Below are 21,633 nucleotides of genomic sequence, written 5' to 3' on the forward strand. Positions count from 1 at the left end.
CGAATTAAAGTCCTTTTCGCTCTAGGAGGCTTAGTTTAGGAGATATGGGCAAAAGAAGGTTTTCATATAAAAATTTCAATTGTTTTAGGTTTTGGGTGGATTTTTAAATTTTTTGAGGGTGGTCACGAATTAAAGTCCTTTTCGCTCTAGGACGCATATTTAAGGAGATATGGGCAAAAGAAGTTTTTCATATAAAAATTTAAATTTTTTTAGGTTTTGGGTGGATTTTTCAATTTTTGAGGGTGGTCACGAATTAAAGTCCTTTTCGCTCTAGGACGCTTAGTTTAGGAGATATGGGCAAAAGAAGTTTTTCATATAAAAATTTCAATTTTTTTAGGTTTTGGGTGGATTTTTCAATTTTTTGGGGTGGTCACGAATTAAAGTCCTTTTCGCTCTAGGACGCTTAGTTTAGGAGATATGGGCAAAAGAAGGTTTTCATATAAAAATTTCAATTTTTTTTAGGTTTTGGGTGGATTGTTCAATGTTTTGGGGGTGGTCACGAATTAAAGTCCTTTTCGCTCTAGGACGCATATTTAAGGAGATATGGGCAAAAGAAGTTTTTCATATAAAAATTTCAATTTTTTTAGGTTTTGGGTGGATTTTTAAATTTTTTGGGGTGGTCACGAATTAAAGTCCTTTTCGCTCTAGGACGCTTAGTTTAGGAGATATGGGCAAAAGAAGTTTTTCATATAAAAATTTCAATTTTTTTAGGTTTTGGGTGGATTTTTCAATTTTTTGAGGGTGGTCACGAATTAAAGTCCTTTTCGCTCTAGGACGCATATTTAAGGAGATATGGACAAAAGAAGTTTTTCATATAAAAATTTCAATTTTTTTAGGTTTTGGGTGGATTTTTCAATTTTTTGGGGTGGTCATGAATTAAAGTCCTTTTCGCTCTAGGAGGCTTAGTTTAGGAGATATGGGCAAAAGAAGGTTTTCATATAAAAATTTCAATTTTTTTAGGTTTTGGGTGGATTTTTCAATTTTTTGAGGGTGGTCACGAATTAAAGTCCTTTTCGCTCTAGGACGCATACTTAAGGAGATATGGGCAAAAGAAGTTTTTCATATAAAAATTTAAATTTTTTTAGGTTTTGGGTGGATTTTTAAATTTTTTGGGGGTGGTCACGAATTAAAGTCCTTTTCGCTCTAGGACGCTTAGTTTAGGAGATATGGGCAAAAGAAGTTTTTCATATAAAAATTTCAATTTTTTTAGGTTTTGGGTGGATTTTTCAATTTTTTGGGGGTGGTCACGAATTAAAGTCCTTTTCGCTCTAGGACGCTTAGTTTAGGAGATATGGGCAAAAGAAGTTTTTCATATAAAAATTTCAATTTTTTTAGGTTTTGGGTGGATTTTTCAATTTTTTGGGGGTGGTCACGAATTAAAGTCCTTTTCGCTCTAGGACGCATATTTAAGGAGATATGGGCAAAAGAAGTTTTTCATATAAAAATTCCAATTTTTTTTAGGTTTTGGGTGGATTTTTAAATTTTTTGGGGGTGGTCACGAATTAAAGTCCTTTTCGCTCTAGGACGCATATTTAAGGAGATATGGGCAAAAGAAGGTTTTCATATAAAAATTTCAATTTTTTTAGGTTTTGGGTGGATTTTTCAATTTTTTGAGGGTGGTCACGAATTAAAGTCCTTCTCGCTCTTGGACGCTTAGTTTAGGAGATATGGGCAAAAGAAGTTTTTCATATAAAAATTTCAATTTTTTTAGGTTTTGGGTGGATTTTTCAATTTTTTGGGGTGGTCATGAATTAAAGTCCTTTTCGCTCTAGGACGCTTAGGTTTTGGGTGGATTTTTCAATTTTTTGGGGGTGGTCACGAATTATAGTCCTTTTCGCTCTAGGACGTATATTTAAGGAGATATGGGCAAAAGAAGTTTTTCATATAAGAATTTCAATTTTTTTAGGTTTTGGGTGGATTTTTCAATTTTTTGGGGTGGTCATGAATTAAAGTCCTTTTCCCTCTAGGAGGCTTAGTTTAGGAGATATGGGCAAAAGAAGGTTTTCATATAAAAATTTCAATTTTTTTAGGTTTTGGGTGGATTTTTCAATTTTTTGGGGGTGGTCACGAATTAAAGTCCTTTTCGCTCTAGGACGCATATTTAAGGAGATATGGGCAAAAGAAGTTTTTCATATAAAAATTTAAATTTTTTTAGGTTTTGGGTGGATTTTTCAATTTTTTGAGGATGGTCACGAATTAAAGTCCTTTTCGCTCTAGGACGCTTAGTTTAGGAGATATGGGCAAAAGAAGTTTTTCATATAAAAATTTCAATTTTTTTAGGTTTTGGGTGGATTTTTCAATTTTTTGGGGTGGTCACGAATTAAAGTCCTTTTCGCTCTAGGACGCTTAGTTTAGAAGATATGGACAAAAGAAGTTTTTCATATAAAAATTTCAATTTTTTTAGGTTTTGGGTGGATTTTTCAATTTTTTGGGGTGGTCATGAATTAAAGTCCTTTTCGCTCTAGGACGCTTAGGTTTTGGGTGGATTTTTCAATTTTTTGGGGGTGGTCACGAATTAAAGTCCTTTTCGCTCTAGGACGCATATTTAAGGAGATATGGACAAAAGAAGTTTTTCATATAAAAATTTCAATTTTTTTTAGGTTTTGGGTGGATTTTTCAATTTTTTGGGGGTGGTCACGAATTACAGTCCTTTTCGCTCTAGGACGCATATTTAAGGAGATATGGGCAAAAGAAGTTTGTCATATAAAAATTTCAATTTTTTTTGGTTTTGGGTGGATTTTTCAATTTTTTGGGGTGGTCACGAATTAAAGTCCTTTTCGCTCTAGGACGCTTAGTTTAGGAGATATGGGCAAAAGAAGGTTTTCATATAAAAATTTAAATTTTTTTAGGTTTCGGGATGATTTTTCAATTTTTTGGGGGCGGTCACGAATTAAAGTCCTTTTCGCTCTACGACGCATATTTAAGGAGATATGGACAAAAGAAGTTTTTCATATAAAAATTTCAATTTTTTTAGGTTTTGGGTGGATTTTTCAATTTTTTGAGGGTGGTCACGAATTAAAGTCCTTTTCGCTCTAGGACGCTTAGTTTAGGAGATATGGGCAAAAGAAGCTTTTCATATAAAAATTTCAATTTTTTTAGGTTTTGGGTGGATTTTTCAATTTTTTGGGGGTGGTCACGAATTAAAGTCCTTTTCGCTCTAGGAGGCTTAGTTTAGGAGATATGGGCAAAAGAAGGTTTTCATATAAAAATTTCTATTGTTTTAGGTTTTGGGTGGATTTTTAAATTTTTTGAGGGTGGTCACGAATTAAAGTCCTTTTCGCTCTAGGACGCATATTTAAGGAGATATGGGCAAAAGAAGTTTTTCATATAAAAATTTAAATTTTTTTAGGTTTTGGGTGGATTTTTCAATTTTTGAGGGTGGTCACGAATTAAAGTCCTTTTCGCTCTAGGACGCTTAGTTTAGGAGATATGGGCAAAAGAAGTTTTTCATATAAAAATTTCAATTTTTTTAGGTTTTGGGTGGATTTTTCAATTTTTTGGGGATGGTCACGAATTAAAGTCCTTTTCGCTTTAGGGCGCTTAGTTTAGGAGATATGGGCAAAAGAAGTTTTTCATATAAAAATTTCAATTTTTTTAGGTTTTGGGTGGATTTTTCAATTTTTTGGGGGTGGTCATGAATTAAAGTCCTTTTCGCTCTAGGACGCATATTTAAGGAGATATGGGAAAAGAAGTTTTTCATATAAAAATTTCAATTTTTTTAGGTTTTGGGTGGATTTTTAAATTTTTTGGGGGTGGTCACGAATTAAAGTCCTTTTCGCTCTAGGACGCATATTTAAGGAGATATGAGCAAAAGAAGGTTTTCATATAAAAATTTCAATTTTTTTAGGTTTTGGGTGGATTTTTCAATTTTTTGAAGGTGGTCACGAATTAAAGTCCTTTTCGCTCTAGGACGCTTAGTTTAGGAGATATGGGCAAAAGAAGTTTTTCATATAAAAATTTCAATTTTTTTAGGTTTTGGGTGGATTTTTCAATTTTTTGGGGGTGGTCACGAATCAAAGTCCTTTTCGCTCTAGGACGCTTAGTTTAGGAGATATGGGCAAAAGAAGTTTTTCATATAAAAATTTCAATTTTTTTAGGTTTTGGGTGGATTTTTCAATTTTTTGGGGTGGTCACGAATTAAAGTCCTTTTCGCTCTAGGACGTTTAGTTTAGGAGATATGGACAAAAGAAGTTTTTCATATAAAAATTTAAATTTTTTTAGGTTTTGGGTGGATTTTTCAGTTTTTTGGGGTGGTCATGAATTAAAGTCCTTTTCGCTCTAGGACGCTTAGTTTAGGAGATATGGGCAAAAGAAGTTTTTCATATAAAAATTTAAATTTTTTTAGGTTTTGGGTGGATTTTTCAATTTTTTGGGGGTGGTCACGAATTAAAGTCCTTTTCGCTCTAGGACGCTTAGTTTAGGAGATATGGGCAAAAGAAGTTTTTCATATAAAAATTTCAATTTTTTTAGGGTTTGGGTGGATTTTTCAATTTTTTGGGGGTGGTCACGAATTAAAGTCCTTTTCGCTCTAGGACGCTTAGTTTAGGAGATATGGGCAAAAGAAGTTTTTCATATAAAAATTTAAATTTTTTTAGGTTTTGGGTGGATTTTTAAATTTTTTGGGGGTGGTCACGAATTAAAGTCCTTTTCGCTCTAGGACGCTTAGTTTAGGAGATATGGGCAAAAGAAGTTTTTCATATAAAAATTTCAATTTTTTTAGGTTTTGGGTGGATTTTTCAATTTTTTGGGGGTGGTCACGAATTAAAGTCCTTTTCGCTCTAGGACGCTTAGTTTAGGAGATATGGGCAAAAGAAGTTTTTCATATAAAAATTTCAATTTTTTTAGGTTTTGGGTGGATTTTTCAATTTTTTGGGGGTGGTCATGAATTAAAGTCCTTTTCGCTCTAGGACGCATATTTAAGGAGATATGGACAAAAGAAGTTTTTCATATAAAAATTTCAATTTTTTTAGGTTTTGGGTGGATTTTTCAATTTTTTGGGGTGGTCATGAATTAAAGTCCTTTTCGCTCTAGGAGGCTTAGTTTAGGAGATATGGGCAAAAGAAGGTTTTCATATAAAAATTTCAATTTTTTTAGGTTTTGGGTGGATTTTTCAATTTTTTGAGGGTGGTCACGAATTAAAGTCCTTTTCGCTCTAGGACGCATACTTAAGGAGATATGGGCAAAAGAAGTTTTTCATATAAAAATTTAAATTTTTTTAGGTTTTGGGTGGATTTTTAAATTTTTTGGGGGTGGTCACGAATTAAAGTCCTTTTCGCTCTAGGACGCTTAGTTTAGGAGATATGGGCAAAAGAAGTTTTTCATATAAAAATTTCAATTTTTTTAGGTTTTGGGTGGATTTTTCAATTTTTTGGGGGTGGTCACGAATTAAAGTCCTTTTCGCTCTAGGACGCTTAGTTTAGGAGATATGGGCAAAAGAAGTTTTTCATATAAAAATTTCAATTTTTTTAGGTTTTGGGTGGATTTTTCAATTTTTTGGGGGTGGTCACGAATTAAAGTCCTTTTCGCTCTAGGACGCATATTTAAGGAGATATGGGCAAAAGAAGTTTTTCATATAAAAATTCCAATTTTTTTTAGGTTTTGGGTGGATTTTTAAATTTTTTGGGGGTGGTCACGAATTAAAGTCCTTTTCGCTCTAGGACGCATATTTAAGGAGATATGGGCAAAAGAAGGTTTTCATATAAAAATTTCAATTTTTTTAGGTTTTGGGTGGATTTTTCAATTTTTTGAGGGTGGTCACGAATTAAAGTCCTTCTCGCTCTTGGACGCTTAGTTTAGGAGATATGGGCAAAAGAAGTTTTTCATATAAAAATTTCAATTTTTTTAGGTTTTGGGTGGATTTTTCAATTTTTTGGGGTGGTCATGAATTAAAGTCCTTTTCGCTCTAGGACGCTTAGGTTTTGGGTGGATTTTTCAATTTTTTGGGGGTGGTCACGAATTATAGTCCTTTTCGCTCTAGGACGTATATTTAAGGAGATATGGGCAAAAGAAGTTTTTCATATAAGAATTTCAATTTTTTTAGGTTTTGGGTGGATTTTTCAATTTTTTGGGGTGGTCATGAATTAAAGTCCTTTTCCCTCTAGGAGGCTTAGTTTAGGAGATATGGGCAAAAGAAGCTTTTCATATAAAAATTTCAATTTTTTTAGGTTTTGGGTGGATTTTTCAATTTTTTGGGGGTGGTCACGAATTAAAGTCCTTTTCGCTCTAGGAGGCTTAGTTTAGGAGATATGGGCAAAAGAAGGTTTTCATATAAAAATTTCTATTGTTTTAGGTTTTGGGTGGATTTTTAAATTTTTTGAGGGTGGTCACGAATTAAAGTCCTTTTCGCTCTAGGACGCATATTTAAGGAGATATGGGCAAAAGAAGTTTTTCATATAAAAATTTAAATTTTTTTAGGTTTTGGGTGGATTTTTCAATTTTTGAGGGTGGTCACGAATTAAAGTCCTTTTCGCTCTAGGACGCTTAGTTTAGGAGATATGGGCAAAAGAAGTTTTTCATATAAAAATTTCAATTTTTTTAGGTTTTGGGTGGATTTTTCAATTTTTTGGGGTGGTCACGAATTAAAGTCCTTTTCGCTCTAGGACGCTTAGTTTAGAAGATATGGACAAAAGAAGTTTTTCATATAAAAATTTCAATTTTTTTAGGTTTTGGGTGGATTTTTCAATTTTTTGGGGTGGTCATGAATTAAAGTCCTTTTCGCTCTAGGACGCTTAGGTTTTGGGTGGATTTTTCAATTTTTTGGGGGTGGTCACGAATTAAAGTCCTTTTCGCTCTAGGACGCATATTTAAGGAAATATGGACAAAAGAAGTTTTTCATATAAAAATTTCAATTTTTTTTAGGTTTTGGGTGGATTTTTCAATTTTTTGGGGGTGGTCACGAATTACAGTCCTTTTCGCTCTAGGACGCATATTTAAGGAGATATGGGCAAAAGAAGTTTGTCATATAAAATTTTCAATTTTTTTTGGTTTTGGGTGGATTTTTCAATTTTTTGGGGTGGTCACGAATTAAAGTCCTTTTCGCTCTAGGACGCTTAGTTTAGGAGATATGGGCAAAAGAAGGTTTTCATATAAAAATTTAAATTTTTTTAGGTTTCGGGATGATTTTTCAATTTTTTGGGGGTGGTCACGAATTAAAGTCCTTTTCGCTCTACGACGCATATTTAAGGAGATATGGACAAAAGAAGTTTTTCATATAAAAATTTCAATTTTTTTAGGTTTTGGGTGGATTTTTCAATTTTTTGAGGGTGGTCACGAATTAAAGTCCTTTTCGCTCTAGGACGCTTAGTTTAGGAGATATGGGCAAAAGAAGCTTTTCATATAAAAATTTCAATTTTTTTAGGTTTTGGGTGGATTTTTCAATTTTTTGGGGGTGGTCACGAATTAAAGTCCTTTTCGCTCTAGGAGGCTTAGTTTAGGAGATATGGGCAAAAGAAGGTTTTCATATAAAAATTTCTATTGTTTTAGGTTTTGGGTGGATTTTTAAATTTTTTGAGGGTGGTCACGAATTAAAGTCCTTTTCGCTCTAGGACGCATATTTAAGGAGATATGGGCAAAAGAAGTTTTTCATATAAAAATTTAAATTTTTTTAGGTTTTGGGTGGATTTTTCAATTTTTGAGGGTGGTCACGAATTAAAGTCCTTTTCGCTCTAGGACGCTTAGTTTAGGAGATATGGGCAAAAGAAGTTTTTCATATAAAAATTTCAATTTTTTTAGGTTTTGGGTGGATTTTTCAATTTTTTGGGGATGGTCACGAATTAAAGTCCTTTTCGCTTTAGGGCGCTTAGTTTAGGAGATATGGGCAAAAGAAGTTTTTCATATAAAAATTTCAATTTTTTTAGGTTTTGGGTGGATTTTTCAATTTTTTGGGGGTGGTCATGAATTAAAGTCCTTTTCGCTCTAGGACGCATATTTAAGGAGATATGGGAAAAGAAGTTTTTCATATAAAAATTTCAATTTTTTTAGGTTTTGGGTGGATTTTTAAATTTTTTGGGGGTGGTCACGAATTAAAGTCCTTTTCGCTCTAGGACGCATATTTAAGGAGATATGAGCAAAAGAAGGTTTTCATATAAAAATTTCAATTTTTTTAGGTTTTGGGTGGATTTTTCAATTTTTTGAGGGTGGTCACGAATTAAAGTCCTTTTCGCTCTAGGACGCTTAGTTTAGGAGATATGGGCAAAAGAAGTTTTTCATATAAAAATTTCAATTTTTTTAGGTTTTGGGTGGATTTTTCAATTTTTTGGGGGTGGTCACGAATCAAAGTCCTTTTCGCTCTAGGACGCTTAGTTTAGGAGATATGGGCAAAAGAAGTTTTTCATATAAAAATTTCAATTTTTTTAGGTTTTGGGTGGATTTTTCAATTTTTTGGGGTGGTCGCGAATTAAAGTCCTTTTCGCTCTAGGACGTTTAGTTTAGGAGATATGGACAAAAGAAGTTTTTCATATAAAAATTTAAATTTTTTTAGGTTTTGGGTGGATTTTTCAGTTTTTTGGGGTGGTCATGAATTAAAGTCCTTTTCGCTCTAGGACGCTTAGTTTAGGAGATATGGGCAAAAGAAGTTTTTCATATAAAAATTTAAATTTTTTAGGTTTTGGGTGGATTTTTCAATTTTTTGGGGGTGGTCACGAATTAAAGTCCTTTTCGCTCTAGGACGCTTAGTTTAGGAGATATGGGCAAAAGAAGTTTTTCATATAAAAATTTCAATTTTTTTAGGGTTTGGGTGGATTTTTCAATTTTTTGGGGGTGGTCACGAATTAAAGTCCTTTTCGCTCTAGGACGCTTAGTTTAGGAGATATGGGCAAAAGAAGTTTTTCATATAAAAATTTCAATTTTTTTGGGTTTTGGGTGGATTTTTCAATTTTTTGGGGGTGGTCACGAATTAAAGTCCTTTTCGTTCTAGGACGCTTAGTTTAGGAGATATGGGCAAAAGAAGTTTTTCATATAAAAATTTCAATTTTTTTAGGTTTTGGGTGGATTTTTCAATTTTTTGGGGTGGTCACGAATTAAAGTCCTTTTCGCTCTAGGACGTTTAGTTTAGGAGATATGGACAAAAGAAGTTTTTCATATAAAAATTTCAATTTTTTTAGGTTTTGGGTGGATTTTTCAGTTTTTTAGGGTGGTCATGAATTAAAGTCCTTTTCGCTCTAGGACGCTTAGTTTAGGAGATATGGGCAAAAGAAGTTTTTCATATAAAAATTTCAATTTTTTTAGGTTTTGGGTGGATTTTTCAATTTTTTGGGGGTGGTCACGAATTAAAGTCCTTTTCGCTCTAGGACGCATATTTAAGGAGATATGGGCAATTTTTTTAGGTTTTGGGTGGATTTTTCAATTTTTTGGGGGTGGTCACGAATTAAAGTCCTTTTCGCTCTAGGACGCTTAGTTTAGGAGATATGGGCAAAAGAAGTTTTTCATATAAAAATTTCAATTTTTTTAGGTTTTGGGTGGATTTTTCAATTTTTTGAGGGTGGTCACGAATTAAAGTCCTTTTCGCTCTAGGACGCTTGGTTTAGGAGATATGGGCAAAAGAAAGTTTTCATATAAAAATTTCAATTTTTTTGGGTTTTGGGTGGATTTTTCAATTTTTTGGGGTGGTCATGAATTAAAGTCCTTTTCGCTCTAGGACGCTTAGTTTAGGAGATATGGGCAAAAGAAGGTTTTCATATAAAAATTTCAATTTTTTTAAGTTTTGGGTGGATTTTTCAATTTTTTGGGTGTGGTCACGAATTAAAGTCCTTTTCGCTCTAGGACGCATATTTAAGGAGATATGGGCAAAAGAAGTTTTTCATATAAGAATTTCAATTTTTTTAGGTTTTGGGTGGATTTTTCAATTTTTTGGGGTGGTCATGAAATAAAGTCCTTTTCCCTCTAGGAGGCTTAGTTTAGGAGATATGGGCAAAAGAAGGTTTTTATATAAAAATTTCAATTTTTTTAGGTTTTGGGTGGATTTTTCAATTTTTTGGGGGTGGTCACGAATTAAAGTCCTTTTCGCTCTAGGACGCATATTTAAGGAGATATGGGCAAAAGAAGGTTTTCATATAAAAATTTCAATTTTTTTAGGTTTTGGGTGGATTTTTCAATTTTTTGAGGGTGGTCACGAATTAAAGTCCTTTTCGCTCTAGGACGCTTAGTTTAGGAGATATGGGCAAAAGAAGTTTTTCATATAAAAATTTCAATTTTTTTAGGTTTTGGGTGGATTTTTCAATTTTTTGGGGGTGGTCACGAATTAAAGTCCTTTTCGCTCTAGGACGCTTAGTTTAGGAGATATGGGCAAAATAAGTTTTTCATATAAAAATTTCAATTTTTTTAGGTTTTGGGTGGATTTTTCAATTTTTTGGGGTGGTCACGAATTAAAGTCCTTTTCGCTCTAGGACGCTTAGTTTAGAAGATATGGACAAAAGAAGTTTTTCATATAAAAATTTCAATTTTTTTAGGTTTTGGGTGGATTTTTCAATTTTTTGGGGTGGTCATGAATTAAAGTTCTTTTCGCTCTAGGACGCTTAGGTTTTGGGTGGATTTTTAAATTTTTTGGGGGTGGTCACGAATTAAAGTCCTTTTCGCTCTAGGACGCATATTTAAGGAGATATGGGCAAAAGAAGTTTGTCATATAAAAATTTCAATTTTTTTAGGTTTTGGGTGGATTTTTAAATTTTTTGGGGTGGTCACGAATTAAAGTCCTTTTCGCTCTAGGACGCTTAGTTTAGGAGATATGGGCAAAAGAAGTTTTTCATATAAAAATTTCAATTTTTTTAGGTTTCGGGTTGATTTTTCAATTTTTTGGGGGTGGTCACGAATTAAAGTCCTTTTCGCTCTACGACGCATATTTAAGGAGATATGGACAAAAGAAGTTTTTCATATAAAAATTTCAATTTTTTTAGGTTTTGGGTGGATTTTTCAATTTTTTGAGGGTGGTCACGAATTAAAGTCCTTTTCGCTCTAGGACGCTTAGTTTAGGAGATATGGGCAAAAGAAGCTTTTCATATAAAAATTTCAATTTTTTTAGGTTTTGGGTGGATTTTTCAATTTTTTGGGGGTGGTCATGAATTAAAGTCCTTTTCGCTCTAGGACGCTTAGTTTAGGAGATATGGGAAAAGAAGTTTTTCATATAAAAATTTCAATTTTTTTAGGTTTTGGGTGGATTTTTCAATTTTTTGGGGGTGGTCACGAATTAAAGTCCTTTTCGCTCTAGGACGCATATTTAAGGAGATATGGGCAAAAGAAGGTTTTCATATAAAAATTTCAATTTTTTTAGGTTTTGGGTGGATTTTTCAATTTTTTGAGGGTGGTCACGAATTAAAGTCCTTTTCGCTCTAGGACGCTTAGTTTAGGAGATATGGGCAAAAGAAGTTTTTCATATAAAAATTTCAATTTTTTTAGGTTTTGGGTGGATTTTTCAATTTTTTGGGGGTGGTCACGAATTAAAGTCCTTTTCGCTATAGGACGCATATTTAAGGAGATATGGGCAAAAGAAGTTTTTCATATAAAAATTTCAATTTTTTTAGGTTTTGGGTGGATTTTTCAATTTTTTGGAGGTGGTCACGAATTAAAGTCCATTTCGCTCTAGGACGCTTAGTTTAGGAGATATGGGCAAAATAAGTTTTTCATATAAAAATTTCAATTTTTTTAGGTTTTGGGTGGATTTTTCAATTTTTTGAGGGTCGTCACGAAGTAAAGTCCTTTTCGCTCTAGGACGCTTGGTTTAGGAGATATGGGCAAAAGAAGGTTTTCATATAAAAATTTAATTTTTTTTAGGTTTTGGGTGGATTTTTCAATTTTTTGGGGGTGGTCACGAATTAAAGTCCTTTTCGCTCTAGGACGCTTAGTTTAGGAGATATGGGCAAAAGAAGGTTTTCATATAAAAATTTCAATTTTTTTAGGTTTTGGGTGGATTTTTCAATTTTTTGGGGTGGTCATGAATTAAAGTCCTTTTCGCTCTAGGACGCTTAATTTAGGAGATATGGGCAAAAGAAGGTTTTCATATAAAAATTTCAATTTTTTTAGGTTTTGGGTGGATTTTTCAATTTTTTGGGGGTGGTCACGAATTAAAGTCCTTTTCGCTCTAGGACGCATATTTAAGGAGATATGGGCAAAAGAAGGTTTTCATATAAAAATTTCAATTTTTTTAGGTTTTGGGTGGATTTTTCAATTTTTTGAGGGTGGTCACGAATTAAAGTCCTTTTCGCTCTAGGACGCATATTTAAGGAGATATGGGCAAAAGAAGTTTTTCACATAAAAATTTCAATTTTTTTAGGTTTTGGGTGGATTTTTCAATTTTTTGGGTGTGGTCACGAATTAAAGTCCTTTTCGCTCTAGGACGCATATTTAAGGAGATATGGGCAACAGAAGGTTTTCATATAAAAATTTAAATTTTTTTAAGTTTTGGGTGGATTTGTCAATTTTTTGAGGGTGGTCACGAATTAAAGTCCTTTTCGCTCTAGGACGCTTAGTTTAGGAGATATGGGCAAAAGAAGCTTTTCATATAAAAATTTCAATTTTTGTAGGTTTTGGGTGGATTTTTCAATTTTTTGGGGGTGGTCACGAATTAAAGTCCTTTTCGCTCTAGGACGCTTAGTTTAGGAGATATGGGCAAAAGAAGTTTTTCATATAAAAATTTCAATTTTTTTAGGTTTTGGGTGGATTTTTCAATTTTTTGGGGGTGGTCACGAATTAAAGTCCTCTTCGTTCTAGGACGCTTAGTTTAGGATATATGGGCAAAAGAAGTGTATCATATAAAAATTTCAATTTTTTTAGGTTTTGGGTGGATTTTTCAATTTTTTGGGGGTGGTCACGAATTAAAGTCCTTTTCGCTCTAGGACGCTTAGTTTAGGAGATATGGGCAAAAGAAGTTTTTCATATAAAAATTTCAATTTTTTTAGGTTTTGGGTGGATTTTTCAATTTTTTGGGGGTGGTCACGAATTAAAGTCCTTGTTGCTCTAGGACGCTTAGTTTAGGAGATATGGACAAAAGAAGTTTTTCATATAAAAATTAAATTTTTTTTTAGGTTTTGGGTGGATTTTTAAATTTTTTGGGGGTGGTCACGAATTAAAGTCCTTTTCGCTCTAGGACGCATATTTAAGGAGATATGGGCAAAAGAAGGTTTTCATATAAAAATTTCAATTTTTTTAGGTTTTGGGTGGATTTTTCAATTTTTTGAGGGTGGTCACGAATTAAAGTCCTTTTCGCTCTAGGACGCTTAGTTTAGGAGATATGGGCAAAAGAAGTTTTTCATATAAAAATTTCAATTTTTTTAGGTTTTGGGTGGATTTTTCAATTTTTTGGGGTGGTCACGAATTAAAGTCCTTTTCGCTCTAGGACGTTTAGTTTAGGAGATATGGGCAAAAGAAGTTTTTCATATAAAAATTTCAATTTTTTTAGGTTTTGGGTGGATTTTTCAATTTTTTGGGGGTGGTCACGAATTAAAGTCCTTTTCGCTCTAGGACGCATATTTAAGGAGATATGGGCAAAAGAAGTTTTTCATATAAAAATTTCAATTTTTTTAGGTTTTGGGTGGATTTTTCAATTTTTTGGGGGTGGTCACGAATTAAAGTCCTTTTCGCTCTAGGACTCTTAGTTTAGGATATATGGGCAAAAGAAGTGTATCATATAAAAATTTCAATTTTTTTTATGTTTTGGGTTGATTTTTAAATTTTTTGGGGATGGTCATGAATTAAAGTCCTTTTCGCTCTAGGACGCTTAGTTTAGGAGATATGGGCAAAAGAAGTTTTGGGTGGATTTTTCAATTTTTTGGGGGTGGTCACGAATTAAAGTCCTTTTCGCTCTAGGACGCATATTTAAGGAGATATGGGCAAAAGAAGTTTTTCACATAAAAATTTCAATTTTTTTAGGTTTTGGGTGGATTTTTAAATTTTTTGGGTGTGGTCACGAATTAAAGTCCTTTTCGCTCTACGACGCATATTTAAGGAGATATGGGCAAAAGAAGTTTTTCACATAAAAATTTAAATTTTTTTAGGTTTTGGGTGGATTTTTAAATTTTTTGGGTGTGGTCACGAATTAAAGTCCTTTTCGCTCTAGGACGCATATTTAAGGAGATATGGGCAAAAGAAGGTTTTCATATAAAAATTTCAATTTTTTTAGGTTTTGGGTGGATTTTTCAATTTTTTGAGGGTGGTCACGAATTAAAGTCCTTTTCGCTCTAGGACGCTTAGTTTAGGAGATATGGGCAAAAGAAGCTTTTCATATAAAAATTTCAATTTTTGTAGGTTTTGGGTGGATTTTTCAATTTTTTGGGGGTGGTCACGAATTAAAGTCCTTTTCGCTCTAGGACGCTTAGTTTAGGAGATATGGGCAAAAGAAGTTTTTCATATAAAAATTTCAATTTTTTTAGGTTTTGGGTGGATTTTTCAATTTTTTGGGGGTGGTCACGAATTAAAGTCCTTTTCGCTCTAGGACGCTTAGTTTAGGATATATGGGCAAAAGAAGTGTATCATATAAAAATTTCAATTTTTTTAGGTTTTGGGTTGATTTTTAAATTTTTTGGGGATGGTCATGAATTAAAGTCCTTTTCGCTCTAGGACGCTTAGTTTAGGAGATATGGGCAAAAGAAGTTTTTCATATAAAAATTTAATTTTTTTTAGGTTTTGGGTGGATTTTTCAATTTTTTGGGGGTGGTCACGAATTAAAGTCCTTTTTGCTCTAGGACGCTTAGTTTAGGAGATATGGACAAAAGAAGTTTTTCATATAAAAATTAAAATTTTTTTTAGGTTTTGGGTGGATTTTTCAATTTTTTGGGGGTGGTCACGAATTAAAGTCCTTTTCGCTCTATTTAAGGAGATATGGGCAAAAGAAGTTTTTCATATAAAAATTTCAATTTTTTTAGGTTTTGGGTGGATTTTTCAATTTTTTGGGGGTGGTCACGAATTAAAGTCCTTTTCGCTCTAGGACGCATATTTAAGGAGATATGGGCAAAAGAAGTTTTTCATATAAAAATTTCAATTTTTTTAGGTTTTGGGTGGATTTTTCAATTTTTGGGGGTGGTCATGAATTATAGTCTTTTTCGCTCTAGGACGCTTAGTTTAGGATATATGGGCAAAAGAAGTGTATCATATAAAAATTTCAATTTTTTTAGGTTTTGGGTGGATTTTTCAATTTTTTGGGGGTGGTCACGAATTAAAGTCCTTTTCGCTCTAGGACGCATATTTAAGGAGATATGGGCAAAAGAAGGTTTTCATATAAAAATTTCAATTTTTTAGGTTTTGGGTGGATTTTTCAATTTTTTGGGGTGGTCACGAATTAAAGTCCTTTTCGCTCTAGGACGCTTAGTTTAGGAGATATGGGCAAAAGAAGTTTTTCATATAAAAATTTCAATTTTTTAGGTTTTGGGTGGATTTTTCAATTTTTTGGGGTGGTCATGAATTAAAGTCCTTTTCGCTCTAGGACGCATATTTAAGGAGATATGGGCAAAAGAAGTTTTTCACATAAAAATTTCAATTTTTTTAGGTTTTGGGTGGATTTTTAAATTTTTTGGGTGTGGTCACGAATTAAAGTCCTTTTCGCTCTAGGACGCATATTTAAGGAGATATGGGCAAAAGAAGGTTTTCATATAAAAATTTCAATTTTTTTAGGTTTTGGGTGGATTTTTCAATTTTTTGAGGGTGGTCACGAATTAAAGTCCTTTTCGCTCTAGGACGCTTGGTTTAGGAGATATGGGCAAAAGAAGGTTTTCATATAAAAATTTCAATTTTTTTAGGTTTTGGGTGGATTTTTCAATTTTTTGGGGGTGGTCACGAATTAAAGTCCTTTTCGCTCTAGGACGCTTAGTTTAGGAGATATGGGCAAAAGAAGGTTTTCATATAAAAATTTCAATTTTTTTAGGTTTTGGGTGGATTTTTCAATTTTTTGAGGGTGGTCACGAATTAAAGTCCTTTTCGCTCTAGGACGCTTGGTTTAGGAGATATGGGCAAAAGAAGGTTTTCATATAAAAATTTCAATTTTTTTAGGTTTTGGGTGGATTTTTCAATTTTTTGAGGGTGGTCACGAATTAAAGTCCTTTTCGCTCTAGGACGCTTGGTTTAGGAGATATGGGCAAAAGAAGGTTTTCATATAAAAATTTCAATTTTTTTAGGTTTTGGGTGGATTTTTCAATTTTTTGGGAGTGGTCACGAATTAAAGTCCTTTTCGCTCTAGGACGCTTAGTTTAGGAGATATGGGCAAAAGAAGGTTTTCATATAAAAGTTTCAATTTTTTTAGGTTTTGGGTGGATTTTTCAATTTTTTGGGGGTGGTCACGAATTAAAGTCCTTTTCGCTCTAGGACGCATATTTAAGGAGATATGGGCAAAAGAAGGTTTTCATATAAAAATTTCAATTTTTTTAGGTTTTGGGTGGATTTTTCAATTTTTTGAGGGTGGTCACGAATTAAAGTCCTTTTCGCTCTAGGACGCATATTTAAGGAGATATGGGCAAAAGAAGTTTTTCACATAAAAATTTCAATTTTTTTAGGTTTTGGGTGGATTTTTAAATTTTTTGGGTGTGGTCACGAATTAAAGTCCTTTTCGCTCTACGACGCATATTTAAGGAGATATGGGCAAAAGAAGGTTTTCATATAAAAATTTCAATTTTTTTAGGTTTTGGGTGGATTTTTCAATTTTTTGAGGGTGGTCACGAATTAAAGTCCTTTTCGCTCTAGGACGCTTAGTTTAGAAGATATGGGCAAAAGAAGTTTTTCATATAAAAATTTCAATTTTTTTAGGTTTTGGGTGGATTTTTCAATTTTTTGAGGGTGGTCACGAATTAAAGTCCTTTTCGCTCTAGGACGCTTGGTTTAGGAGATATGGGCAAAAGAAGTTTTTCATATAAAAATTTCAATTTTTTTAGGTTTTGGGTGGATTTTTCAATTTTTTGGGGGTGGTCACGAATTAAAGTCCTTTTCGCTCTAGGACGCTTAGTTTAGGATATATGGGCAAAAGAAGTGTATCATATAAAAATTTCAATTTTTTTAGGTTTTGGGTTGATTTTTAAATTTTTTGGGGATGGTCATGAATTAAAGTCCTTTTCGCTCTAGGACGCTTAGTTTAGGAGATATGGGCAAAAGAAGTTTTTCATATAAAAATTTAATTTTTTTTAGGTTTTGGGTGGATTTTTCAATTTTTTGAGGGTGGTCACGAATTAAAGTCCTTTTTGCTCTAGGACGCTTAGTTTAGGAGATATGGACAAAAGAAGTTTTTCATATAAAAATTAAAATTTTTTTTAGGTTTTGGGTGGATTTTTCAATTTTTTGGGGGTGGTCACGAATTAAAGTCCTTTTCGCTCTATTTAAGGAGATATGGGCAAAAGAAGTTTTTTTTTTTTTTTAATTTTTTGGGGATGGTCATGAATTAAAGTCCTTTTCGCTCTAGGACGCTTAGTTTAGGAGATATGGGCAAAAGAAGTTTTTCATATAAAAATTTAATTTTTTTTAGGTTTTGGGTGGATTTTTCAATTTTTTGAGGGTGGTCACGAATTAAAGTCCTTTTTGCTCTAGGACGCTTAGTTTAGGAGATATGGACAAAAGAAGTTTTTCATATAAAAATTAAATTTTTTTTTAGGTTTTGGGTGGATTTTTCAATTTTTTGGGGGTGGTCACGAATTAAAGTCCTTTTCGCTCTATTTAAGGAGATATGGGCAAAAGAAGTTTTTCATATAAAAATTTCAATTTTTTTAGGTTTTGGGTGGATTTTTAAATTTTTTGGGTGTGGTCACGAATTAAAGTCCTTTTCGCTCTAGGACGCATATTTAAGGAGATATGGGCAAAAGAAGTTTTTCATATAAAAATTTCAATTTTTTTAGGTTTTGGGTGGATTTTTCAATTTTTGGGGGTGGTCATGAATTATAGTCTTTTTCGCTCTAGGACGCTTAGTTTAGGATATATGGGCAAAAGAAGTGTATCATATAAAAATTTCAATTTTTTAGGTTTTGGGTGGATTTTTCAATTTTTTGGGGGTGGTCACGAATTAAAGTCCTTTTCGCTCTAGGACGCATATTTAAGGAGATATGGGCAAAAGAAGGTTTTCATATAAAAATTTCAATTTTTTAGGTTTTGGGTGGATTTTTCAATTTTTTGGGGTGGTCACGAATTAAAGTCCTTTTCGATCTAGGACGCTTAGTTTAGGAGATATGGGCAAAAGAAGTTTTTCATATAAAAATTTCAATTTTTTAGGTTTTGGGTGGATTTTTCAATTTTTTGGGGTGGTCATGAATTAAAGTCCTTTTCGCTCTAGGACGCTTAGTTTAGGAGATATGGGCGAAAGAAGTTTTTCATATAAAAATTTCAATTTTTTTAGGTTTTGGGTGGATTTTTCAATTTTTTGAGGGTGGTCACGAATTAAAGTCCTTTTCGCTCTAGGACGCTTAGTTTAGGAGATATGGGCAAAAGAAGTTTTTCATATAAAAATTTCAATTTTTTTAGGTTTTGGGTGGATTTTTCAATTTTTTGAGGGTGGTCACGAATTAAAGTCCTTTTCGCTCTAGGACGCTTGGTTTAGGAGATATGGGCAAAAGAAGGTTTTCATATAAAAATTTCAATTTTTTTAGGTTTTGGGTGGATTTTTCAATTTTTTGGGGGTGGTCACGAATTAAAGTCCTTTTCGCTCTAGGACGCATATTTAAGGAGATATGGGCAAAAGAAGGTTTTCATATAAAAATTTCAATTTTTTTAGGTTTTGGGTGGATTTTTCAATTTTTGGAGGGTGGTCACGAATTAAAGTCCTTTTCGCTCTAGGACGCATATTTAAGGAGATATGGGCAAAAGAAGTTTTTCACATAAAAATTTCAATTTTTTTAGGTTTTGGGTGGATTTTTAAATTTTTTGGGTGTGGTCACGAATTAAAGTCCTTTTCGCTCTAGGACGCATATTTAAGGAGATATGGGCAAAAGAAGGTTTTCATATAAAAATTTCAATTTTTTTAGGTTTTGGGTGGATTTTTCAATTTTTTGAGGGTGGTCACGAATTAAAGTCCTTTTCGCTCTAGGACGCTTGGTTTAGGAGATATGGGCAAAAGAAGGTTTTCATATAAAAATTTCAATTTTTTTAGGTTTTGGGTGGATTTTTCAATTTTTTGGGGGTGGTCACGAATTAAAGTCCTTTTCGCTCTAGGACGCTTAGTTTAGGAGATATGGGCAAAAGAAGGTTTTCATATAAAAATTTCAATTTTTTTAGGTTTTGGGTGGATTTTTCAATTTTTTGAGGGTGGTCACGAATTAAAGTCCTTTTCGCTCTAGGACGCTTGGTTTAGGAGATATGGGCAAAAGAAGGTTTTCATATAAAAATTTCAATTTTTTTAGGTTTTGGGTGGATTTTTCAATTTTTTGAGGGTGGTCACGAATTAAAGTCCTTTTCGCTCTAGGACGCTTGGTTTAGGAGATATGGGCAAAAGAAGGTTTTCATATAAAAATTTCAATTTTTTTAGGTTTTGGGTGGATTTTTCAATTTTTTGGGAGTGGTCACGAATTAAAGTCCTTTTCGCTCTAGGACGCTTAGTTTAGGAGATATGGGCAAAAGAAGGTTTTCATATAAAAATTTCAATTTTTTTAGGTTTTGGGTGGATTTTTCAATTTTTTGGGGGTGGTCACGAATTAAAGTCCTTTTCGCTCTAGGACGCATATTTAAGGAGATATGGGCAAAAGAAGGTTTTCATATAAAAATTTCAATTTTTTTTAGGTTTTGGGTGGATTTTTCAATTTTTTGAGGGTGGTCACGAATTAAAGTCCTTTTCGCTCTAGGACGCTTAGTTTAGGAGATATGGGCAAAAGAAGTTTTTCATATAAAAATTTCAATTTTTTTAGGTTTTGGGTGGATTTTTCAATTTTTTGAAGGTGGTCACGAATTAAAGTCCTTTTCGCTCTAGGACGCTTGGTTTAGGAGATATGGGCAAAAGAAGGTTTTCATATAAAAATTTCAATTTTTTTAGGTTTTGGGTGGATTTTTCAATTTTTTGGGGGTGGTCACGAATTAAAGTCCTTTTCGCTCTAGGACGCTTGGTTTAGGAGATATGGGCAAAAGAAGGTTTTCATATAAAAATTTCAATTTTTTTAGGTTTTGGGTGGATTTTTCAATTTTTTGGGGGTGGTCACGAATTAAAGTCCTTTTCGCTCTAGGACGCTTAGTTTAGGAGATATGGGCAAAAGAAGGTTTTCATATAAAAATTTCAATTTTTTTAGGTTTTGGGTGGATTTTTCAATTTTTTGGGGGTGGTCACGAATTAAAGTCCTTTTCGCTCTAGGACGCATATTTAAGGAGATATGGGCAAAAGAAGGTTTTCATATAAAAATTTCAATTTTTTTAGGTTTTGGGTGGATTTTTCAATTTTTTGAGGGTGGTCACGAATTAAAGTCCTTTTCGCTCTAGGACGCATATTTAAGGAGATATGGGCAAAAGAAGGTTTTCATATAAAAATTTCAATTTTTTTAGGTTTTGGGTGGATTTTTCAATTTTTTGGGGGTGGTCACGAATTAAAGTCCTTTTCGCTCTAGGACGCATATTTAAGGAGATATGGGCAAAAGAAGGTTTTCATATAAAAATTTCAATTTTTTTAGGTTTTGGGTGGATTTTTCAATTTTTTGAGGGTGGTCACGAATTAAAGTCCTTTTCGCTCTAGGACGCATATTTAAGGAGATATGGGCAAAAGAAGTTTTTCACATAAAAATTTAAATTTTTTTAGGTTTTGGGCGGATTTTTAAATTTTTTGGGTGTGGTCACGAATTAAAGTCCTTTTCGCTCTAGGACGCATATTTAAGGAGATATGGGCAAAAGAAGGTTTTCATATAAAAATTTCAATTTTTTTAGGTTTTGGGTGGATTTTTCAATTTTTTGAGGGTGGTCACGAATTAAAGTCCTTTTCGCTCTAGGACGCTTGGTTTAGGAGATATGGGCAAAAGAAGGTTTTCATATAAAAATTTCAATTTTTTTAGGTTTTGGGTGGATTTTTCAATTTTTTGAGGGTGGTCACGAATTAAAGTCCTTTTCGCTCTAGGACGCTTGGTTTAGGAGATATGGGCAAAAGAAGGTTTTCATATAAAAATTTCAATTTTTTTAGGTTTTGGGTGGATTTTTCAATTTTTTGGGGGTGGTCACGAATTAAAGTCCTTTTCGCTCTAGGACGCTTAGTTTAGGAGATATGGGCAAAAGAAGGTTTTCATATAAAAATTTCAATTTTTTTAGGTTTTGGGTGGATTTTTCAATTTTTTGAGGGTGGTCACGAATTAAAGTCCTTTTCGCTCTAGGACGCTTAGTTTAGGAGATATGGGCAAAAGAAGTTTTTTATATAAAAATTTCAATTTTTTTAGGTTTTGGGTGGATTTTTCAATTTTTTGAGGGTGGTCACGAATTAAAGTCCTTTTCGCTCTAGGACGCTTGGTTTAGGAGATATGGGCAAAAGAAGGTTTTCATATAAAAATTTCAATTTTTTTAGGTTTTGGGTGGATTTTTCAATTTTTTGGGGGTGGTCACGAATTAAAGTCCTTTTCGCTCTAGGACGCTTAGGTTAGGTTAGGTTAGGTTAAAGTGGCAGCCCGATTAAGATTCAGGCTCACTTAGACTATTCAGTCCATTGTGATACCACATTAACTAAAAGTACCTATTACATATGGGCACTTCTAGTTTTAACCGCTGAACCTTCTTGATTATTTT

Source organism: Haematobia irritans, chromosome 4 (assembly GCF_050003625.1).
Source record: "Haematobia irritans isolate KBUSLIRL chromosome 4, ASM5000362v1, whole genome shotgun sequence".
Lineage (NCBI taxonomy): Eukaryota > Metazoa > Arthropoda > Insecta > Diptera > Muscidae > Haematobia > Haematobia irritans.